General features: G+C 42.9%; 1 long non-coding RNA gene across 1 annotated transcript in view; it reads left to right on the forward strand.

Moving 5' to 3' along the window:
• LOC110326059 overlaps positions 1–23,587 on the forward strand; it is a 67,452-nt gene extending 43,865 nt beyond the window's left edge. Inside the window, exons 3-4 of the long non-coding RNA XR_002380765.1 lie at positions 2,743–2,939; positions 23,387–23,587. This is a non-coding gene — a long non-coding RNA (uncharacterized LOC110326059). The remainder of the gene's footprint in view (positions 1–2,742; positions 2,940–23,386) is intronic.
• Positions 23,588–23,885: the final 298 nt, after the last annotated feature.

The raw sequence follows: 23,885 nt of genomic DNA on the forward strand, positions 1-23,885 counted from the left end.
TTCTCCCAGACTCCAGTCTGGAGCAGCTGTGAGAGTTTCCTGTACCAGAGCGTGGGTTTTGCTCCTTGCTGTCGCCTCCTGAAGTGCTTGCGTCACCACCACATCACTGAGTGTGGTGGTTTGAATAGGAATGGCCACTATAGCTCATAGATTCGGATGTTTGGAAATTAGGGAGTGGCACTACTTGAGGGGGATTAGGAGGTGTGGCCTATTTGGAGGAACTGTCTCCTTGTTGGAGGAAGTGTGTCACTGGAGGATAGTTTTGAGGTTTGAAGAGCTGAAGCCAAGTCCAGTAGCTTGCTCTCTGTCTGCTGCCTTTAGAGCCAGATGTAGGACTCCCAACTTCTCTACCTGCATGCCACCATGATGGGACACCCCTTCCTGATGATAATGGACTAAACCTCTGAAGCTGTAAGCCAGCCCCAATTAAATAGTTAACTTTATAAGAGTTACTGTGGACATGGTGTCTCTTCACAGCAATAAAGCAACTGACTAAGATATGGAATTTTATAGAATACTATTTTTTATAGTTCAGGCTGTGGTGAGGAGTCACTTCTATGGTTTTCTGAAGCTATTTCACTGGCGCAACATGTGCAACTCCAAAAATACTGATATATTTTATTCCCTTCCCACCTCCAAACCATCTCCTACTTTTTTCATGCCCTAGATAGAAATGATTTGTTGGAATTGGGCACATTTCCTCTATTTGTGTTTTGTTTCATTTTCTGATTATCCAAGTCTAATGCTTCAAATAGACTTGTAAGCTTGTTTTGGTTTAGAATTCTTTAGGCTGCAGGCAACAGAGAATTAGATTCCATTGGCTTAAACAAACAGGGTTTATACCAAACACCACAGCAAAAACATCGAGCTGCTCACATGGGTTCAATAACTCTTCGTGGAGCTCAAGTTTCTACCCCAACTCTTTGCTTTTGGCAGAAGATTCCCAACACCTGGAGCTGGTGATTTTTGTGCATTTGGTGGCACCAGGCTTTGGGGAAGCCTAAGAAGTTTGTGGAAGTCATAGATAAGAAACAAGGGAACCGGAAGCTTACCTTATGTTGCCCTATTCCTTATGTAGAGCGTGTTAATTTTTTCCTTAATATGTATGTTTTAATGGATGTTCTGTTGTTGTGAAGAGATTCCATGACCACGGCAACTCTTTAAAAGGAAAGAATTTCATTGGAGCTGGTTTACAGTTTGAGGTTTAGTCTGTTATTGTCATAGCAGTGAATATTATGGCAAGCAGGCAGACATGGTGCTGGAAAGTAGCTGAGAGTTCAATATTCAGATCCAAAGATAGCAGGCAGAGAAAAAGTCACTGGGCTTGGCTTGAGCATTTGAAACCTCAAAGCCCACCCCCCAGTGAGACTCTTCCTTTAACAAGGCCACACCTACTCCAATAAGGGCCACACCTTCAAATAGTCCCACTTCCTGGAGGTTAAGCATTCAAATACATGAGTGTATGGGGGCCCTTCTCATTCAAACCACCAGTGTATAATTCAATTCTAGAAGGTAGAGGATATCCAATTTATACTTTCATAGTTAATGTATATTAAAGTAATGAATTAATGCATGAGGATTGGGTGCCACAGTTACTCCCCATCACAGGAAAGAGTAGGTTATAGTGCAGAGAATTTTTTTGTTGTCCTGAAATTAAGATAAAATAGTTTATCTGATGCATCCTTCAATGTTTGGGAAGAAAATAAAGAGAAAGGCCCAGGGATTCTCCTGTGCAGCAGTTAGATTATCCTTAGATTTGAGTCAGATATTTTCTTTCAAGACAGGGTTTCTCTGTATAGCTTTGACTGTCCTAGAAATCACTCTGTAGATCAGGCTGACCTCAAACTCCAAGAGAGTCACCTTCCTTTACCTCTCAAGTACTGAAATTAAAGGCATGTGCCACCACCGCCTGTTCCGTCCAGATCACAGGGTCCCCAGAGACCACCAGGAATATAATTCATTTATTTGAGCTTGAGCTCAGGCCCTCTAACCTCTCTAACACAGTGAACAGTGTGGAGGTACTGAGCTGGTACAAGTCTTGTCTTTTTATCATGGTTGTAGCAGGGTAAAGGATTTTTTTAACTTGGCAGTTAGTTGGTTGACATTTGCTTGGCACATTTCTATTGGCTAATAATGATTTTAGTTTGATAACAAACAATGATTGCTGGCTTTGAGACATTAAGTACCTTTTTCCTTAAGAGCTGACTGGTTGTTGTTAGGGGTGGAGTGGCTGTATTTTTAGGGGGATTATGGTTGCTGCCAGGGTGACATGGTTCCTGGAACAAGTTGGGGTTTTCCCAGTAGCTGAGTTTATTCTAAGGGCAAGTCTGAAAGCAAAATGGGGTTTGTAATGTTAAGTAGAGCCCTCCCCTGCCCATCAGAGTCAGGGTAGATTTCTGAAACAATCTGGAGGAATCCCTGACCTGAAACAGATATAATCACGAGTTTTTGTTGTTTACTGCATTTTAGTAGAAAATTCTGAAAGTCACAGAGTTAATGGAAATCCAGGCGACAGTAACCATGAGATGAAGGCCTCGGTGACAACGGGAGCATGAAGTCAGTTCCACTGAGCCATGCCCTTGAGTCTGAGAACTGTCCCTTCTCTGCTTGGTAGCACCCTCTGTGGCAAAGTTGCAGACAAGGCCTGCCTACCTAGAGTCATACTTGTCTCTTTGACCTTATCTTCTTCATTGCTTTCTCTTCGACATTTTTTTCCTCATCTATTTCTGGTTTGCACTGCAGCACCCAGCTGTTCATAGTTGGACCTTCCCGAACAAGGCAACCTGGAAACAGCTGTACAGGGACTGTCCTGCTGCCACCCTCTACCTTCAGTCCTGACATTTAAAAGCTCTAAAATGAATATCCAGAAAGTCACAGAATCTAAGACACTGCTCCTTTCAATTAAGGCTCACCCGGGACTTTAAACAATGTGATCCATTGTATGTACATGGGTGGTTTGTGATACAATGTCAACTGGTGAATTTAGACTCTTAAGAGTGTGTCCATACTTCTGACTGGTGAATGTGTCGTTTCTATCATTGCTACCCTCCCCCCAGCACTTGCTTGGGGGTTAAAACTGTGATTGTTGTCTAATTTGAAATCTTGCCTTCAAATAGGTATATAGAAAAAACAAAATCTTTCCTTTTTGAAGGACTGAGTTTGGACCTGTGAAATAAATATCACCACATAAAGTTGCTCATCTTTACTACTTATTAAATAGGAAGTGAATCTAGCCTCATCCTTGTTTTAAAAAGAGCTAGTCTTGGGAGCAATTAGGATAAATTCTCTGTCAGCTCTGTCAAGTGAGTAGTACTAAATGCTTTCACAGGTGGCTCAGCAATTAATACACAAAAAGGAAAGAATTATTATAACACCTTAACTGCTTGCAGATGGCCCGGGTAGGAATATGCTTGCTGCTTCTGTTTCATACTGCAGCCATTGGTGTCCATGTTGTATCCTTGGTGGGACTGTTTACAAATGACTCCATCTGGTTTTTTTTTTTTTTATTTATAACCAGGTGAATTTCAAGGAGTGGTGGGAGGGTTGTGTCTATTTAAGGGAGTGCATGAGAACTGACAGACACACAGTGACTGTTTTATTTTTATTGGTGGATCTAAGTAGTGATTGAGTAGTGGGCACAAAGGAAATAGCATCGGATTCCTGAAGGAACTACTTTGATATGTGCATCTGACTCTCTCCATTGCATCTACCATCATTACAAAGCTACATACCATCTGCTACAGTCCCCATTCCTCAGCTTACTGACTCCCCTCATCTTACAGTGTTAGAAGATCTATGCCAATAAGAAAAGCAGCCCTCTCCACAAAGAGAAAATTGAAGAAATAAGATTGTGTGTGTGTGTGTGTGTGTGTGTGTGTGTGTGTGTGTGAGAGAGAGAGAGAGAGAGAGAGAGAGAGAGAGAGAGAGAGAGAGAGAGAGAGAGAGAGAGAGAGAGAGAGAGACTTTGTATAAGCCCTCCAAATGCTAACCCTAACCCCAATGAAGTAATGAGTCTGGAGAAACATCATCAGTTGTTGCTCACATCCCTGAAGGGCAACAGGAAATTGTGTGATTCCTACCGGAAGTTTACAGTACCACCTACAAAGCAAATTGGGAGGAGAGGGGGGCATCACCAGTTATCACTGTGAATAGATCCAAATTCTATTTTTAATTACCAGCGTATAGTGAGAAAGAAGAATGAGAAATGAGGAAGGGAAAAAAAATAGACACTGAATCAGTAAGACCAAAAATATGAGCAACGACACAGGACAATTTGGTGCCTTTGAAAATTAAATTATAAGGATAAAAACATGTGGAGCTTGTAGATAAAAGCTCTTTAATGTAAAGACAAAACAAAAACTATGAAATCCATGGTTGAGGAACAAATTTGTATAAGCCAACTACACTTATTTTTACATTTAGTTATGTTTATTTAGTTATTACTTATTTACCATGTGCACGAGTGTGTCCAGCGCAAGCACGGAGGTCAGAAGACTGTACCCAGTGCCAGTTCTCTGCTTCTATAAGATGGGTCCCAGGGATGGGAGGCAAGTCATCTGACTTGGCTACAAGCACCTTCACCTACTGAGCCCCATCTCTCTGGCCCAACATGTGTTTTAGATTAACACACTTGGGGAAACCTGACTGTTGAATAGTTCATTATTTCATTGTTTTTCCTTAAAAACAACAGATTTTATGTGTGATGATAACACTGAGATTGCTCTTAACGTTTAGAAATACATCGCTAATTAATATCTTGTGATCAAAACACCAAGTCTTCAAAATAATCGTCCACAGGGAGTTGACGTTTAGCTAAGAGAAGAAAGCTGGCCGTGGGCTGATTGCATCGAGTTAGCGAAGTGTTTGCAGTGGGTGGTATGTTCATGTTGGTCTTTCCCTGTATTTTACATTTCCCCAAATTAAAAACACACAAGCAAATTTAACTATCCCCCTGGCCCCGGAAGGCATTTCTCTCTCAGACTGTTCTGACAGCATCACTCCTCAGGCTCCGCAAGTCTTTCTTGGTCTCACGCTGGACTGATCACCCACCTTTCACTTAGAGCTCTGGGCCTGCTGCTCTGACTTTTGACATTGTGTTATAACTGATGAGTCAGTCGTGCAGTGCAATAATATTTTCCATTGGGTCCTGTTTCCCATTTCTTCTTATCTCCCAGCCTCTATCCCATTCGGCCAGCTATTTTCTGTTCAGTGCCCTCAGGGGAAGGGTGACAGAAAAGACACAGAGACACACACATACACAAACACACACAAAAAAAAGGCTGATTTTTAACCCTTGAGTGCCTGTTCCTTAGCACCCCGAAGAGCAAGATTGTATGTGGAGATGATAAAGTCAGTTCACTGTATGTGGTATTTGAGAAGAACCAGGATTCTCAGATTGAAATAACTAACGGAGACAAGAAGGGAACACAGTGGGAGACAAGATCTAGACTGTGGACTTGGAGGACTCGGATAGGTCCAGAGGCGGAGTTGAGAGTGTGGACCTTCCTCTGGAGTAACCTTCCTAAGGCTGCAGCTCTTCAATACAGTTTCTCATCTTGTGGTGACTCCCCCAATTATAAAATTATTATAACTACAATTACTGTTATGAATCGTAATGCAAATATCTGAGATGCAGCTTATCTGATATGTCATACCCACACATCCACACATCCTACCACCCCGTGAACTGGTCAGTCCTAAAGGGTTGAGACCCACAGGTTGAGAACCTCTGCTCTTACGTGTGCTGCTTGGCACCAGAACTAGGAACATGGACAAAGCTTTGCCCAGTACCCAGCCATCTGGTCCAGTGGAACAACCCACTGAAACCCCCAGCCTTGCCTGTGCTTCTGTAGTGATGCAGAGGTAACTCCTAGGGGTTGGTTTGTTGTAGGTTTCTTGTTTTGTCTTACTACCCCTGTAAGTTTTTAAGTGCAAGAGTCGGGCTTTATTTACGGTTATGTGGAGTGTTTTTCACAAGTAGACACTCCATAAACATACACTGGATTTAACTCAATTACAGTGAAACTTTCTACTGGCACTTACTTAACCAGTCAGATAAATTGATTTCCAGGATTTGTCCTATTTGTCGGATTCTTAAAACCACAAACACAACCCTATACACGTCCAGTTGTCATTCACTGTCACACAACCCTGTACACGTCTAGTTGCCACTCACTGTCTCTGGACTAATTTTATCAACAAAACAACTATGGTTTTGTAGTAATTTCAAAGCTAATTCTTTCAAGTAGTTGGAATCATTACCAGAGATTACAGACTTACTAGTTTCCCTGTCATTTTCTAGAGGTTGAATCATTCTAACCAGGTTTTGAATTCAGCATATTTTCAGCTAATAAGTCAGCCCTTAACTATTATGTGCCTTTTATAATGTACATGCAATTTATCAACATAATATAATAATCATACCTAATTACTAAAATGTGTAGGAAGATTCTAATTTCTAACATGTTGGTCTCTTGTTTTCTTCGTTGGGCGCATGTGCCTTTCATCTTCTGTTGGACATTTGGCAGCTTTTGATCATTAGGAGAGTGGGTCGGAACCAAGATTCCCTTCCTGTCTGGATTCGTCCCCCTAAGGATGTAATCTGTGTCCTTCCCCAGTCTTCCCCAGTGTGTGCAGGCTTAGTAGGCAGTAAGAGCATGTTTTCCTCCTAGAGCTCCAGGAGGTTCTTTCCACTGTGTCCTTGGGCTCCTCACTCAGGAGTGGCCTAGAGGCACAGTGATGTTATCAAGTCTTAGGCAACTTGAAATCTTGATGGAACATATGCAAGGTTAGAGGCAACTGCTGGAGCTTCTACACGCAATGACGACACCAGGGTAACATTGACAGCTGTCCTTGCTGCATGACCTACTAGGATTGTTTGGTTCTGTTAGTTCTAAAGATTTATTCATATATATATATATTTATGTATATGGATGTTTTGTCTCTTCTGCACAGCAGAAGAGGGCATCAGATCCCATGGGAATACAGTTACTGGTAGTTGTGAACTGCCATGTGGGTGGTGGGACGTGAACTCAGAACCTCTATAAAAGCAGCTATCCTTTTTTCTCTTTATTTATTCTCTTTATATTCCAATATCAGCCCCTTATTCTCTTCCTAGCACTCCCTCACATAGCTCCTCCCCAACTCTCCCCTCTCTTTTTCCTCTGAGAAGGGGGGGGGTCCCTCTGGATATCACACCACCTTAGCACGTCAAGTTACTGCAGGACTAGGTGCATCCTCTCCCACTGAGGCCAGATAAGGCAGCCCAGATAAGGAACAGGATGCACAGACAGGCAACAGATTCAAAGACAATCCCCACTCTGGTTGTTGGAGGACCTGCATGAAGACCAAGCTGCACATCTGCTACATATGTGCAGGGTGCCTAGGGGTACAGCCCATGCATGCTCAAGAGCAGCTGTCTTAACCACGGAGCCATCTCTGATGCCACAGGTTTGTAAGTTTTAAGGCTCTGCTTTCTAAATGGTGGCTCCCCTCAAACTTTTCAATTAGTCTTCCTGCTGTACATCGGTTTGCCAAGATGATTTCTGCTACTTACTGCCACAGAACCTTAATGGGTTTTCAGGACCTCAAAAGGGACATCGTTGGACAGAGGAAACTGGAGCTAAGGGCACATGAATTATAGCCACGACAGACAACTTTTAAGTCTCAGATTTTGAAACTGTACTTGTATTGTTATTCAGTATAAATTATTGTCTGGATGTAGTCATTAAATTATAGTAGCAGCTGGGCGGTGGTGGCACACACCTTTAATCCCAGCACTCAGGGGGCAGAGGCAGGCGGATTTCTGAGTTCGAGGCCAGCCTGGTCTACAGAGTGAGTTCTAGGACAGTCAGGGCTATACAGAGAAACCCTGTCTCGAAAACCACACACACACACACACACACACACACACACACACACACACACACACACACACAATATATATATATCAGCTACCTTAACCATGTTGTGTTTGGTTCAGGACTTTTAAAGAGATCCATTTTCAGGAGCTGTATTACAGATTGTTTCATCTCCTTCTCCCCACTTCCCTCCATTATTAAAATAAATAAATAAAGGACCGAACCAAGTCCAGACTGGCCTTGAACTTGAGATCCTTTGGTCTCAACTTCCCCAGTGCTGAGGGTAAACACTTATATCTCTGTGCTGCACCAGACCTGTTTGTTCTGTAGATCCTTTCTTGGGTGGGATATCCAGATGTTGGAAGAGATTCCTACAACAAAGACAGTCAAGGGTATGAGACTGTCTGTCCTCGGAAAGTATTACCTCAGCTCACTCGGGTGTCTATGACAAAGCTAGCCTCAAGATGATTGACGGGGTTGGCTTTAGATTCACAAAGTAAGAAATCCTGACATGTTCCTTTAAGCTAAGATGAAGTCTGGGACGCAGGTACTTGCTGTGAATGGGGCACCCTACCTGTGGACAGCTTGCTTCTGTTATGAGTTTGAGGAACATGTATGCAATCTCTGGTCTGGGAGTTATCATCACCGACTGTTTCCTAGTATCTCCAGGTTTTCCCTCACTTCTAACCTCATCAAACTCGGACCGTTTCAAGGTGGGTTGGCGCTTCCAGTGACTTGTGGGTGGCGCGGGCACCAAGCTGTCCAAAGTATCCAGTTTAAAGTCAACTTTGTGGTTATTCCATTTGAGCTGCGATTCACAGCTTGCTAGCTCAGTAAACAGTTGGAACCCGTCATCGAAGGGAAGTCTGATCATTATACTGACACTAATGATTTCTACGGTTAACGTGGGTACACTTGCAAAGTCTACAGTGTGATCGTGATGAACGACCTGCATATGGTTTCCTCATATCACGAGGAAGAATGTTGATTTCAATTTGGCTTTGAGGGAATGACTGCTTAGCTGCAGGGCTGGTGGACCACTTCCTTTAGGGTCTTAGCTGAGACAGTAATTTCAACCCAGCTCACGAGTTTGCCTTCGCAGATTGCTGCGATAGGTTTCCAGAATAAAGTCCAAATGGTAGGATTGTCTTTAAGGACCCTGTTTTAAGTCTTAGTTTTTTGGGGGTCCTCTGAGCTTCTTTTTTCATTCTCTGATGGCTGTAGTTGTCACCTTGCTGTTTTGAACAGGTCAAACTTCCCATTTGCTTAGGGACCTTTCTCTGCCTGGGCAGACAGGCTAGGGCACTCTCCAAAGCTGTGTGACAGAGCTCCTCACTCCAGCTGGGACCCATCATGAAGCCAGCCCTTGCCACTGGCTCCACAGTGCATCCTGGCGGAGGAAGACCAGCCAGTGACAGGTATCAGGCATCACAGCGGCCAGAGTTTTGGTTCCTGGACTCTTTTTTTTAATTATTAAAAATTTAAAAATATTTATGGATATAACTACATACTTTGTACATACATATATGCTTCTGGGGTACTTGGTTTTTTTGTGTATATTTGTATTCATCAGTCTGTATGTATGTGCACCCCATGGTGGCCTGGTGCCTACAGAGGTCCGAAAACTCATAGGATCACTTTTTGGTGTATGATGGTGATAGTTTAACACATGTGTACAGTGTATAATGATCAAAATGTGGTAACTGATATATCACCCCAAATACTTATATTCTTAGTTTATTTTGGGAGCATCCAAATCTTTGTCAGTTATTTGGAGTCAGGTGGTTAATTGTTGTTAGCCATAATTACACTACCAGGAGATCAGAACCTATTCTGTCTAACCAATGACACCTCTGAATCGGGTACCTTTCCTCTTCCCACACTTCCTTTCTTCACCTCCTCCCACGGCCTCTGACGATTACTACTCTGTTGCTACTTTGCGAGGCAGACTTTCTTAGGTTCCACTTATGAATGAGACTTGAGTGTCATGTTGTGTTTCTATATCTGGTGTATTTCCGTCAATATCACAATATCCAGTTTCCCTCCTGTTGCCACAAATGTCTGGATAGCATTCTATTTATGGCCGGATAATACATGTTCTGTATTTTCTTTCCCCGTTCATCAATTAATGGGCCCATGGTTGTTCCCATTTCTTGACTCTTATGAATGGAGGGCAGACATCTCTTCACCACAGCGCTTTCCTTTGCTTTGCATATGTACCCAGTAATGAAAGTGACGGATCAAGTGACAGCTACTGTTCTGGTTTCCTGAGAAATCTCCATTCGGTCTCCACATTTGCACTAATGAACGTTACTGTGGGGGTTCCTTAATACACCCACTTGTCAGTATCTACTATGTTTTTTGTCTTTTTTCTTTTAAATTACAGTCACTATAACTAGAGTAAAGTGGTATATTGTGGGAGATTTGAATTTTTAAAGGTAAAAAGGTAAAAAAAAAAAAAAGGTAGCATGTAAATCGTGGGTTTTATTCTAGCATTTTCATACATTGTCTGCTGTTATTCATCCTCTCTCCACAAGCCCTCCATCTCCTCATCCAGTTAACAGTTCCCTTCGCCTACCTGCCAGGAGTTCCCTTTCTGCTTTCATGCCACGTACCTTGCTCTCTCTTCCCGCCTTCTCTCTCCATTAGGATCTCCTCTTCTCTCATGGTTCCCTTTTTGGTTTTACATATACCTACATTTATACACACACATACACTCACACTCACACACATATTCTCACACACAGACACAGAATCTGGCTTCTTTCATTTAACATAATGATCCCCGAGATCTATCCTTTCCTTACCAAGATGATTTCACTTTTCCTTACAGCAGAAGGCCATTCCATTGTGGGTATGTATGGTATAGTCTTTACATATCCGCCCACTGATGGGCATCTAGACTGGTTCCACATCTTAACTGCTATGAATAGCCAGGGATACAGATGACTGTGCACGTATGTCTAGAATCCTTTGGACATGGACCTGAGAGTGGTGTAGGTGGCCATATGGCAGGTTTAACTTCACTTGCTTGAGCAGCCTCCATGCTGGTTTCCATAGTAGCTGCATCTGTTTACATTTCCACCCTAAGCAAGTAAGTCCTCCCCGACCTCAGATCCTCACCAGCATTTGTTGTTCTTTTACATTTAAATTTTACTCATTGTATATGAGTGTTTTCTTGAGTCTTCACTGTGTAATATGTGGGTGCCTAGTGCCATTTTGTGTTGGGCAATTTGGTATAGTTGGCAGGATGCCAACTTTGTGGTGGGATCCTGAAAAGGAAACTGGACCCTCTAAGGATGATAGACATCCTAACCATTCTAAATTGTTACTAAATTAGCAATAAACCTCTGTGGCCCAGGTGTAGGACTACCCATAGCTCTAGGGAAGATAGTGAAAGAAGGAACCACCACCCAAAGCTGGGGGTGAGGGACCTACCTCATCATCAGCTAATTACCAATGCCTTAAAGCCAACTGCTGCTTAAGCAGTAGGGAGAGCTGAAGCTGCAGGGAAACCCATCAGAGAGAGAACTGGCCAAACACCTGGTGAGAAGAGCAGATACATTATTGGAAAAAGTCATAAGAAACCCACACCAAACTAACTTTGGGTGGGTGATACACACACACACATACACACACACACACACACACACACACACACACACACACACACATATATATATATATATATATATATATATATATATATATATATATATATATATATATATATATGAAAACTATTAAAGCTCTGTACTCCATAGCATATATGAATGAAGAAACTACCTAGTGGCTTCAAAGCCATGAAAGTGAGTCCAGATGCCACGGATCCCACAGAGAGGAAATGGCTTGGAACAAAGAATAAGGTTAAAAGGCAAGTTGGGTTTAAAGATGTGAGGTTGAGGTATGTCTGACTAGAGTACGCAGCTAGTAAAGAAGTTCCAGTAATGCTGAAGAAAACAGTAGAGGACACAGATAAAGACAGACTAATGGGCAAAAGGCTATCCACTAATATAACTAAGAAGTGGGGGGTGGGGGGCGCGAATGAAGGATACTGTCCTAACCCAGGGCCCAGGCAAGACGGCCATATCCCTTCCAGTGACATCTTCCAAGGTTAATACGCCTAGAAGATTCACACACTATTTTGTGACCGTGCTGAGGAGCAGCTCGAACAACAAATAGAAATGAGGCCGTATGCTCGTCAAGAAATAGATCAGTTGAGACGTGAATATGCCCAGAATGGAATGGAGGATGCATCCCAGTAGGGTAAAGCTCTGGGAAAAAGGCGCAGAGTGTGTCTTTCTGCCCAGCTTTGGCGGTTCACCATAATCTTACTTGCTTTACCCAGTTAAGCCCTGTAACGCACGTACATCCTCAGGATCCCCCAGCCCTAGAGCCGCGTTCTGATGCATGTCCCTACCCATAGGTTATGAAGGGATGACGCGTGGGAGGGTTTCTGGATATCAGTATGTTGCAGAGTAATCCCTGGGGCAGGCCACCAGGCCCTGGCCTTTCAGGCATCACAGTGCAGTCTGTATGATGTCGGTCAACTATCCTCGGCTTGTCTTCAGTGGACCAGTTTATGTTGTTACTATTGCCAGGGCTGAAATCAATCATGATGCGCTTGTGCCTGAAGAGAAACATGACAGTACATGAATCGAACATTTCATATGTCTTGTTTAAGTCAAGCACTCCCATAGTACCTATGAGACAAACTAGCCTTTGCAATGATGCTGTCCAGAGCCTCCATCTTTAAGCATGTAGGGTCCCAGGAGTATCCAAAGGTTGGCAAGTCATTCTGCAGATGAGGGACTGTGTATGAGCTATTTTCTGTTTGGTGCACCTACCTATCTGGTCCTTCCTTTAACATCAGTGCCACAGGCACAGTAGGTCCTCCTGGCTTTTTTTTTTTTTTTGAATGATGTCCCCTGATATTTCTTATTGGATAATATTTGTGGCCATCACTTCTTGTATCCCGTGTTGCTGCTTGCTGAGGCAGTAGTGGGTATAGGCTCCTCCTCAGGCGAGGCACTCAAGGGCATTTTTGGAGACCCTCTGCTTCAGACTCCCGAGTACCACAGTCTCTATAGGTGGTTCTGGATTCTCTTCACCTATGGGTATATTTAGCGCCTGGTTCTATTTCTGCAGTCTAAGTTGTGTCTCCCCTGTATCAGTCGAGTCGCTCTGATCACTGTTCTCCAAGAGGGGACAGTGTTCTGGCAGTTACTCTTAACCATGTCCTGGCATGATTAGCTTGCTATATCTGGTGCCAACTGGTGGCCGGTCTTGACCTCATAGAAGGTCAAATTTTCCAGATCTCATCTCTCCTTGTTTCTTTCTTCCTCAGCTCTTTCTCTAATAGTTACAGAGTTTTTTCTTTTTTTTTTTTTTTATTCCTGGGCTGGAGAGATGGCTCAGTGGTTAAGAGCACTGACTGCTCTTCCAGAGGCTCTGAGTTCAATTCCCTGCAACCATACGGTGACTCACAAACATCTGTAATGGGATCTGATGCCCTCTTCTGGTCCCTCTAAAGGGAGCAACACACACATGAAATAAATAAAAGTAAATCTTAAAAGAAAATTCCTGACTCTTATCAGTCACACAGGTTTAATCTGCTCTCCGCCTTCATCTCTGTGTAGTGGTTTGGTATGAATGTGTGTTGTTCCTCAAAGCTAGCTCTATCGCCAGTTTGCTGAAACTGGGGTGTCTCTTTTACTGGTGTCACCCCAACTGGGAGCTGTAACTTTATAGTCTCTTAGTAGCAGTAACTAATGCTTATTAAGAATTTACTATATACCAAGAACTCCACTCACCCATTATTTATAACAACTTTGAGATCGGCACTATTAGTGTTTGCACTTCTATTTTTGAGACAGGGTTGAGTCAGAGTCTCACTTTGAAGGTCAGGGCTGCTTCAGAACTCACAGTGCAACCCGGACTGGCCGAGAGTTGGTGGCAGTCCTCCTGCCTCAGCTTTTTAAGTGCTAGGATTGCAAGAGTGAGCCCTCATGGTTTTGGTTTTTTGTTTTTGTTTTGTTTTTCCAATACAGGGTTTCTCGGGTTTTCTCTGTATAGCAGAGCCCTGGCTGTTCTGGATTCACTTAGTAGACCAGGCTGGCTTCGAACTCACCTCTGCCTCCTGACCACTGGGAGTGAAGGCATGTGCTGTCACCCTGCTCACACCTGGTTTATTATCTACATTTTCTAGATGTCCAAACTGTAGCCTTTTAAAGAATTGACAGTCTTGTCAAAGGGCAACCTGGGTAACAAATATAAAGGTGAGATCCAAACTAAAACATTGTGATTCTGGAAGCACAAGCTTAACAGATCCCTAAGAAATACTTTCGAATTCACCACCTCTGTGTTTGGTTAAGCAGTAACCCATTCTCCTTCTTTTGGTTATTATAAACTCAATATAGCCTCATAGTTCTCATTTCAAGTACATTCCACAGTCAAGTGATTTTACTCTCTGCACTAGAAAACAAATCTAAGTCAGGCTTTGTGCTTACATCAGAATCAGCTCCCCCCCCCTCCACTTGGACAGGATGATTGTATTGTGTCTGGCATCGCCTCCGTGAGGTAGGTGATTGTCTGTCTGTCCATCCTCAGGTGAAACCAAGATGAGGATGATGACTAAGATGTTTTGAGACTAGGATAGGAAAACAAAGAATGAAGTCAATAACCCAGCCTCTCCTCCCCCGCCCCTCAGCCTCACCCTGTCCCCCTCCTCTCTGTCACCCTACTTGAAGTAGAAAGCTCTTCCATTTTATCATTTAATTTGTTTCCTGTTTGGGACTTCTTGGTGTGGCTTCGTTGGAAGACAGTGTTCTGATGTGTAAAGCCATGCGGACCCCAACCCAAGACAGCCACCCTCCAGTGTTTCTCCCTCATCCATGTTCGGACATGTTGGGACCTGGGGAGGAGAAATTTTAATTCGGGCTTTGGCCTCGTGGGGATTTTGTCAACAAGAACCACAAAGCCAGTTCCTTCAGCTTTTGGATGGAGTTTGGCTTCCTGGCAAAGGATGCCTTTGAAATGGCTTTGTTTTGTTTTTCAAAGTTCTCTTTTGAAGTAGAGAGGGAAGCAATACCTTCCTGTCAAGTGTTCCTCATCGGGTTTCTTTTCTTTTTTCTCCAGGAATAAAAATAAATAAATAATAAAAGACTATCACACCTGTTTCTGATGTTATTTAAAAAGCTAGGATTGTCTTCAAGAGAGCAAGTGTGTAGTCACTGGGACCACAGAGAAGGAATGCTGATTTACTAAAGGGATTATAGCTGGGTCTGAAGTCCTGGCAGGAATTGTTGATTTGGGGATGGGTGTGTGTGTGTGTGTGTGTGTGTGTGTGTGTGTGTGTGTAATTCTGCTACAACAGCTGCTGTAGTTTCAAAACTGTGAGAGCAAAGTCACCTTCTGACCCCCCAAACCTTTCCTGTCCTGGTGTAGTTACAGAAGACCAATGTTTGCGTGGGTATCCAACTCAAATCCTTTTAGCTACTCAGGTGCTCAATTCTTAAAATTGAGAATTTTACTGTCTACCAGAAAATACAGTAATGTAACTCAGCAAATATGTTTTTACATTTTGAAATCATCAACTCAACACATGAAGTCAAATATAATGTTGACCAAGGAAGCATTATAGTCTTTATATTTTATATATTAGCATATCGTATAAAACCCTGAAGAAATTTACCCTACATTTCAACTTTTAAAGTAGTAACTGCAAAATTACGTCAGAAACATATTCTGTCCCCACAGTTGGGCAATCATGCATAGCATGTGGTCACCAAAACGATCTTCTTATAGTTCCGAGAGTGCCCAGTAGTTATTGGCACACTAGTTCCTTTTTAAAAGAAATAATGTCATTTTACTCTGCAACCTATTTTTTTTTTCCTTCAGAGAGGTAGAAAATATATTTCTCAGTGCCTGGCTCTGTCACAACTCATAATAAGCCTATTAGGCGTTTATGAATACATAAACGGATGCAGGAAATCCATAGTTGGCTTAAAATGGGAAATCCGAAGGATACGTTTGCTGCCATTACGTCAGTCCTTTTGAAATATAATTTTATGAGTTGAGCAAGTATGATGGTTAATCTTGAGGGCAACTTGATAGAGCAGCTTGGGAGACAAACTCCTTGTTCCTTTGAGAATATGGGTGGAGTTGTTCCATGGGCTGGGGTTCCAACCTGAACAGAACAGAGAAAGCGAGCGGAGCAAAATCTCTCTCTGCCTCCTTTTTAAAATTACGTTAAAGCATTGTTTGATATGATTATTTTTTTTAAAGATGTATTTATTTATTATATGTAAGTACACTGTAGCTGTCTTCAGACACTCCAGAAGAGGGAGTCAGATCTCGTTAAGGATGGTTGTGAGCCACCATGTGGTTGCTGGGATTTGAACTCTGCACCTTTGGAAGAGCAGTTGGGTGCTCCTTCCCACTGAGCCATCTCACCAGCCCATTGTTTGATATTATAATTCATCGTTTCCTCCTCCCAAACCCTCCCAGGTAACCCCATCGGCGTTCTCTTTCAAATACGCGGACACTGTCTTTAGTTTTTGTCATCTGTATGTGTGGGTGAACGTTGTGTTTTGTAAAATGGCTGTGACCTCAGATGGAGCACCTCGATGGGGCCATGATGAGGTGTTCCTCAGAACAATTCTGCTTTCGTATAAAAGGTTTCCTATAAAACAAAGTCTCTTGGGGGAAGGGAGGGGACCTGGGAAAGGAATAGAGGAAGAGAAGGGGGTGGGGGTGGGGCAGACAGAGAAGGACAGAAAGAAAGAGGAGAGAGAAAAACAGGAAGAGAATGACCTGGAGCATGCAGGAACAGAGAGAAAAAGATGGAGATCAAGCTGGGGTAGTGGAGCAGTCCCTTTTATAGACCAGGTAGGCTCACACCTGGTGGCTGGTGATGATGTAAGCTGTTGCTAGGTCACTGTTGCTAGGTTCCTGGGAAGAGCCTAGTGCAATTGTCTGTAAGCCACTAGTGAGGGGGTGTGATGGGGCCAAAGGCATCGCACCTTTGCCAGCACACTTTGTTTGCTATGGTGGACTGTACCCTTGAACTGAGCGTCAAACTAGACCTTTTCTCAAGTAGCTTTTCTTGTGCATTTTGTCATAGCAACAAGAAAACGAACAGAGTAACCTTTTAAAACTCTGGCTAAATATATGGACTCTCACATCTTATGCCATTGATTTTGTTTATAAAAGGCTATTCGAAGTGAGTCTCTGAACAGTTCCTGTTCAGAGAGAAATCTGAAAACACCAGGGCCTACATTTAGCAGCTAATTTACTATAAATTTTAAGTATTTTTTTTTAAACATTTTATTTTATTTTATTTTGTTTGTTTGTTTTTGTTTGTTTGTTTTTTTGTTTTTTGTTTTTTGAGACAGGTTTTCTCTGTGTAGCCCTGGCTGTCCTGGAACTCACTTTGTAGACCAGGCTGGCCTCAAACTCAGAAATCCCCCTGCCTCTGTCTCCCGAGTGCTGGGATTAAAGGCGTGCGCCACCACGCCCGGCAAGTATTAATTTTTTTAACAATATGTGTATGCATGTGTGTCTATGTGTATGTTGTACACCTGTGCCTGTGTGTTTGCATGTCTGTCTGTCTGTCTGTCTGTCTGTGTGTGTGTGTGTGTGTGTGTGTGTGTGTGTGTGCAGGCTCCCTGAGAATCTACAGGTGTCAAATCCTTTGGAGCTAGAGTTACAGATGGTTTTGAGCATGGGTGCTGGCAATTGAACCCAGGTCCTGTACAAGAGCAGTACACTCTTAACCACTGAGCCATTGCTCCAGCTCCATGTATAATTTTGTTTGTCCATTTAGAAGTGTAATTATATCCACTTCTGATTTGGGTTAACTTTCTAGGGCTCTCAGTTGTTCTAGAAGGAAGCAGGATCATATTATTCCCCAACTTTCAAAAAGAACAACCACTTCGAAATCAGAGCCAAAGAATCTATTCCCCCTTCTGAATGTCTATCATTGGATCTTAGCTTGTATGTTTTTGTCTTTGGAGGGAGCCAGTGAGGTGATTATTTCTCACTTCAAATATGTTAACAATAAAGTGGGGCTCTTCATAAACAAGCATACTGTATTTTATAGAGCAATCTATTTCTTAAACCAGTATTAACTGTAGTTTATATTTAATTAACAAAACAAATATTTACCAGTTAGTATTAAGGGGCCTGATAGATCTAGTTGATATATGAATACTCAGATTTCTCCCTAATTATATTTCATAGCTTCATTCCTTCCTGGCATGCTTAGGCTAAGTTGGAATAGCTCAGATATTTGCATATTTCTTGTAAGGAGTTGAAATTTCTTTTCTGTATCTTTGTGTAAATGCTCACTTGCATAGGTAACCTTCGTAGGGATCCAAAGGACAAAGCTAACACTAGCAGGTAGAGTTTATAAGGACCCTGATATATATTATCATTGTCATAGGGTTTTATTGCTTTGAAAAGACACCATGACCAAAGCAACTCTTATAAAGGAAAACATTTAACTGGGGCTAGCTTATCATTCACTAGTCCATTATCATCATGACAGGAAGCATAGCTGCACACAGGTGCTAGAAAGTCAGCTGAGAGTTCAACATCTGGATTAGCAGGAAGAGAGAGTGATACTGGGCTTGGCTTGAGCATTTGAAACTTCAAAGCCCACCCCCAGTGACACACTTCCTCCAACAAGACCACACCTCCCGACAGTGCCACTATGGGGGCCGTTCACATATCTTCACGCAGAATATCCCTCTCGTCAGAATTGTCTTGGCATGGAGTAGCCTGCTTCTGAGGGTGGTGGTGAAACAGTCATTGCTGGAGGGTTGAGTCAGGTAGAAGAGGTCATGGGCAGAAACACTATGCACAAGGTTCAAGTATCTCAGTGACATTTGGTGTAGGATTCACCCAAGCCTGAGATAATGCCCTGTTCATATGACTTACTTCTTTATATATATCTAAATATATGCTTTCTTGTGTATCTTACTGCTTTAGATAGATCAGTCTGAATGTCATTTTGAACTGAGCATATCTAAGACATATGTATTTGATTTCCTTTCCTCATTCTGCTCATCAAACAAACTTCTATTTTGTTTTCATATCTTTAAATGGCTCCCCATGCTGCAGGCAAAACAATTCTTTACAAACTCCTGCTGCTTCTCATCTTCCTTCCTGTTGGTGTTCCCGGAACTTTACTCTCTTTTTCCATAATGTTTATGACTAAGCTCTCGTTTCCTTGGCCCCGTTCAGATATTGCCATTGCAGATTCTCTGCTAGACCATGCTATCTGTGTGACACTTCCTTGCTATCTGTGTGACACTTCCATGCTATCTGTGTGATACTTCCATACTGTGTGACACTTCCTTGCTATTTGTGTGACACTTCCATGCTATCTGTGTGACACTTCCATGCTATCTTTGTGACACTACCATGCTATCTGTGTGACACTTCCTGTCACCTTTTCACCCCCCTCTCCTCTACCCACTGCACTTTTCCATTGTATTAAGTTCATCATTTAGTGTATGTTGAAATGAGATGATTGTTTATCGAAGTACTGAAGTCCAGCAATCAAAAGGCTCATCTAATTAACATGCCCAACTAAATTAAAAACCTCTTCCTAACATGGGGTTTCCTCTTTTATGTTTATGAACTTCCATTTGCCCATGTGCCATGTGTTAGCATTTCTTCTAGGCTCTGCCCAACATTTATCTAGCAACAACCAGGTAGGAGCCTGGCTTCCTATAGAAGGAATGTTTGCTCTCTACCATGGCTCCTCTCTCTCTCTCTCTCTCTCTCTCTCTCTCTCTCTCTCTCTCTCTCATTCCTGTTCCTGTTTCCTCCTATTCCCTAACTGGTTCTTGATCTATGAATAAAGATACCAGTGGCCAATTGCTGGGTGGAAGAAAAGAGACAGGGCTTCCACATCCCTGGAGGAAGGCTGAGAGACACAGGAAAGGAGGAGAGAATTTTGCAGTGCTTTCAAGGGAGAAAAGGTGTTCAGCCATAGGCCAATTCTCCAGACAGAAGATTAGAAATGCAACTAAACTGAGGACAGATTTAAGGTGTTGAGCTGGGACTAAATGTAACTGAGCAACTGAAGCAGAGGGCAGATTAAGAGGTGCTGAGCTAAGGGTATTGGGAAGGGAAAGCTAGCCATGGGAGATTAGAAGTGCCCAACAATTGAGCCAAGAGGGCAGGTTGAAAATAAGTTAATGTGTGTGTATGTTTCATCTGTGGATCCGAGGGAACCTGTGTGAGGCTGGTAGTGTGGTCCACCCAAAGCTTAAACCGGGGTAGCAAAAACTACAGTTCTCAGCCAGCCTCTCTTCTTTCTCCTCTCTCTTTCTGTCCCTGTCTGACTCCTTCCTTTATCATTTCCCCTATCTTGTCCCTAGACCAGTCATATGGCTGTTACCTCTGGTGGTGGTGGAGGGGAATGCCACAGCATGGGCCTGCTACATCATACCACTGCATTACAAAACATGTCAGTGGTGCTGAGACCGGATTCATAAACTTGAAGGTGCATGGTCCCGCCACCATGTGGACCCTGTCCCAACAAGTCCACCCACTACTTAGGCTTACTTTCCAGCCATTGGATCGATAGACCTCTCTATCCAAACATTGGCAATTTGGTTAGCCATCCCCCTGGTTGGCAGAAGTGGAGCCTAGGTCCTCACACTGTGGCTGGCCCTTCTCACTGACCCCCGACTTAGCACCTCTTCCCTTGGGTGAGAGTTCTCTCTTTTCCAGACAAGGTTCCTCAGTTTTCACTCAGAAATCCTAGCACTAGGTAGTCTGGTCTCTCTTGTGCTTCTGCCAGTTGGCCCCTGGTTACCATATCATGACTTAGCAATGCAGTTTGTGCTGCGAGTTCTGTTGTCTATCCTTGGGATGCTGCTAGCAATAGAAAATAGGACTTTTATCCTTACCGATGGATATTGGGTCCTCACAGTGACTCCAGGCTTACATCCTACTGGGATGCCTCCTGGACTTAAAGGCTTCCAAATTTTCATACTATTGACCATCAATTTTGGCTCCAATACCCATTAGATAATAACTCTAAATGGCCACTTAACAGCACTTTTGATCAGACTATTCTTTTCCAATTTTTATTAGGTATTTACTTCATTTACATTTTAAATGCTATCCCCAAAGTCCCCTATACCCTCTCCCCCCGCTCCCCTAACCACCCACTCCATCTTCTTGGCCCTGGTGTTCCCCTGTACTGGGGCATATAAAGTTTGCAAGACCAAGGGGCCAGTGTCTTGCCAGTGATCAGGAAAATGGAAGGTTTCCTACGTGCAGGCTTTTCCCTACCTACATTCCAAACCTTCTCTTTATTCATCCTGTTCCCCAACTCAGCTTCTAGCATCAATCCCTGCAACTCCTTGTTCTCGCTCCCCACTCCTGCGATTCTAAAACCACTCTCCAGGTTTCATGTTGGACTTAGCTCGTCTGCCGCTCTCAGGGCTGCTGGCAGCTGTTTGCTCCAGCGGGCAGTCTTAAACTACTTCCTGAGAAATTTTTATCTCTGATGTCTTTCCATTCTGGTCTGCATCAGCTCTAAGCCAGCTGTGGCACGGGAAGGGCCAGGTGATCACTAGATCCCTATGTGCACAGGCAGCTGAGAGTTGCACCCGGACACCAGCAGTGCCACTATGCCACAGAGGCTCCCTGGGGTGGCAGGGAGAGATCTCCTCACATGCGTATACCGCTCTGCCAGCCAGGTAAAACATATGTCTATTTGTCTCTTTGCTGATACATAGTCATCTTAGTTAAGAACAGTCACATTACTGCCTGTGGCTTCAGCGCCATCTTAAAGGCAGTCACATGATTACCCACCATCTTTTGTTATGGAAAGTCCCCACTTCACTGCCATCTTGCTTGAGAACAACCTGACTTTAAAAGAAAGTTCTTCAAAGACACTTTTCAGTTGAGGTAAGATTTTGATATGGTTTCAATCCTGTCTCAGTAAATAGGGGTTTTAATATTAAAGAGTTTACAACATTAAAAGTTAAAGATTTCTGCCTTAAAGGTATGTTTAGCCTTGTTTTTGCAACTGTCATTGTCACAATATAATCTTTGTGCTTGCTAAGTATCATCTAAAACAAATAATTAAAAACGGGCACAAATCATCTCAGATATACTTGATAGGTACAAGCTCCCAATCTTGTCAGAGATGTGATAAATAGAACATTAAATGTTTAAGCTTACTAATGACAGAGACTCCCAAACCCTAACAGTGACCTCCTGCCTTAGTTAGGGTTTTACTGCTGTGAACAGACACCAAGACCAAGGCAACTCTTATATAGGACAATATATAATCGGGGCTGGCTTACAGGTTCAGAGGTTCAGTCTATAATCATCAGGGCAGAAACATGGCAGCATCCAGGCAGGCATGGAGGAGCTGAGAGTTCTCCATCTTCATCTGAGGGCTGCTAGCAGAATACTGGCTTCCAGGCAGCTAGGATGAGGGTCTTAAAGCCCACACCTACAGTGACACACCTACTCCAACAAGGCCACACCTTCTAATAGTGCCACTCCTTGGGCCAGGCATATACATATGCCTGGTTGGGGGAGTCATGGTTCATTCTGGTGCTTTCTCTTGTACACTGGGACGCTAAATGAATTAGAAGAGATGGGTCAGTGGTTGCTTTTGATGTACTGAATAGGAAATCTGTGTTCCTTGCCTCAACTCTGGCAGATAATTTAGCCTTGTATCTTCAAACAATGTATGCTTCATTTGTATAAACCACTGTTAAAGGATTGAATGCCAGAGATGAATTTCACACCGTGGACTTGTTTTACTTCTAAAGAATTAGATGAGTAAAGATTATGCCACTTCCTCTCTCAATTATGATAAATTCCCTATCATTTATACCGTGTTGGGGGCAAGGGAAGTGACGATTCTTTTGTCAGTTTTAAATCTTATCTTTGCCTGCATTGCCCTGTAAATTGAGGACACATTTTACCTGCGCGTGCCAGTCCTGCAAGCTTGGACTTGGTATGGTTTGGCAATATGTCACCCAACTGGGGACTCTCTGACATAATGTGGCCCAGGCAATAATATGGAGCGATAGGTTAACTGGTGGTGTTTTGCTATTCAAGTTGGAGACGGAAGTCCATTTCCCATTGATTTAATTTAGATCTGTGCAGCAGGAAGCAAATTAAAAAAAAAAAAAGATGAACATGGCTATTAAATGTGATTTCTTTTCTTAGTCATGTATCCTTCGAAACCAATAAGTACCAGCACTCTGTAGAAAAAGCAACCCCCCCCTTTAGATAAAAATTTTGCTTACCTTGAACCCCAGTATACGCTCGAGGCAGAGGAAAGTGAATCTCTGTGAATGCCAGGCTTGTTTCACTTTGTATACGTGGCTTTTATGTCCTAATACATATTTGCTATTCAAGAAGCAACCGGTTAGAATTACAGACTAGAGTTTGCCTACCGAGGTGATTATTCACTGAAATGTAATTTTCATTTTATTTCTCTTTTACATATCTTCTTTCTATTCCTGTGGCTTCTTGAGAACCCAGCTCAGGAAGAGCTGAGTGCTTTCTCCTCCTTGCCTCTGTCTGTGAGTCTGCATACGATGCTCCACATGAGGAAGGCTAAGAACTTGGAAGCCTGTTGGCTTATGCAGTAGACCGGTCCCTGTGGGGCTTGGCTTTCTCAGTGACCTTGGATCCTGAGATGCTAAGCAAGTAAGGAAGAAAAGCCAAAGTTCTCCAGGCATGGCTGTGCCTCATTTGTCTGCGCTTGCTTTTGTTTAGGTTTTCCTGCAGGAGTTCTTGGATGGCTGATCCTTTCCGCCTAGGTTTTGGAAATGCTGTAATTATGCTAATTAAGTCAAGTGATTGAACGAATATAAAGTGCTTAGAATAGGTCCTCGGATGTTAGAGGTCCTCACGGCAAATTAATCACATTGTTGCACCCCCAGGTTCCTTGCTGGGATCTCTAAAGCCACGTGTGTTTCTCAATTCAGAGGGGTTTATTTTGTATTTCAAAACAGAAATAAGGTGGACATA

The sequence above is a fragment of the Mus pahari genome, chromosome 9 (genome assembly GCF_900095145.1).
Source record: "Mus pahari chromosome 9, PAHARI_EIJ_v1.1, whole genome shotgun sequence".
NCBI classification, from domain to species: Eukaryota; Metazoa; Chordata; class Mammalia; order Rodentia; family Muridae; genus Mus; species Mus pahari.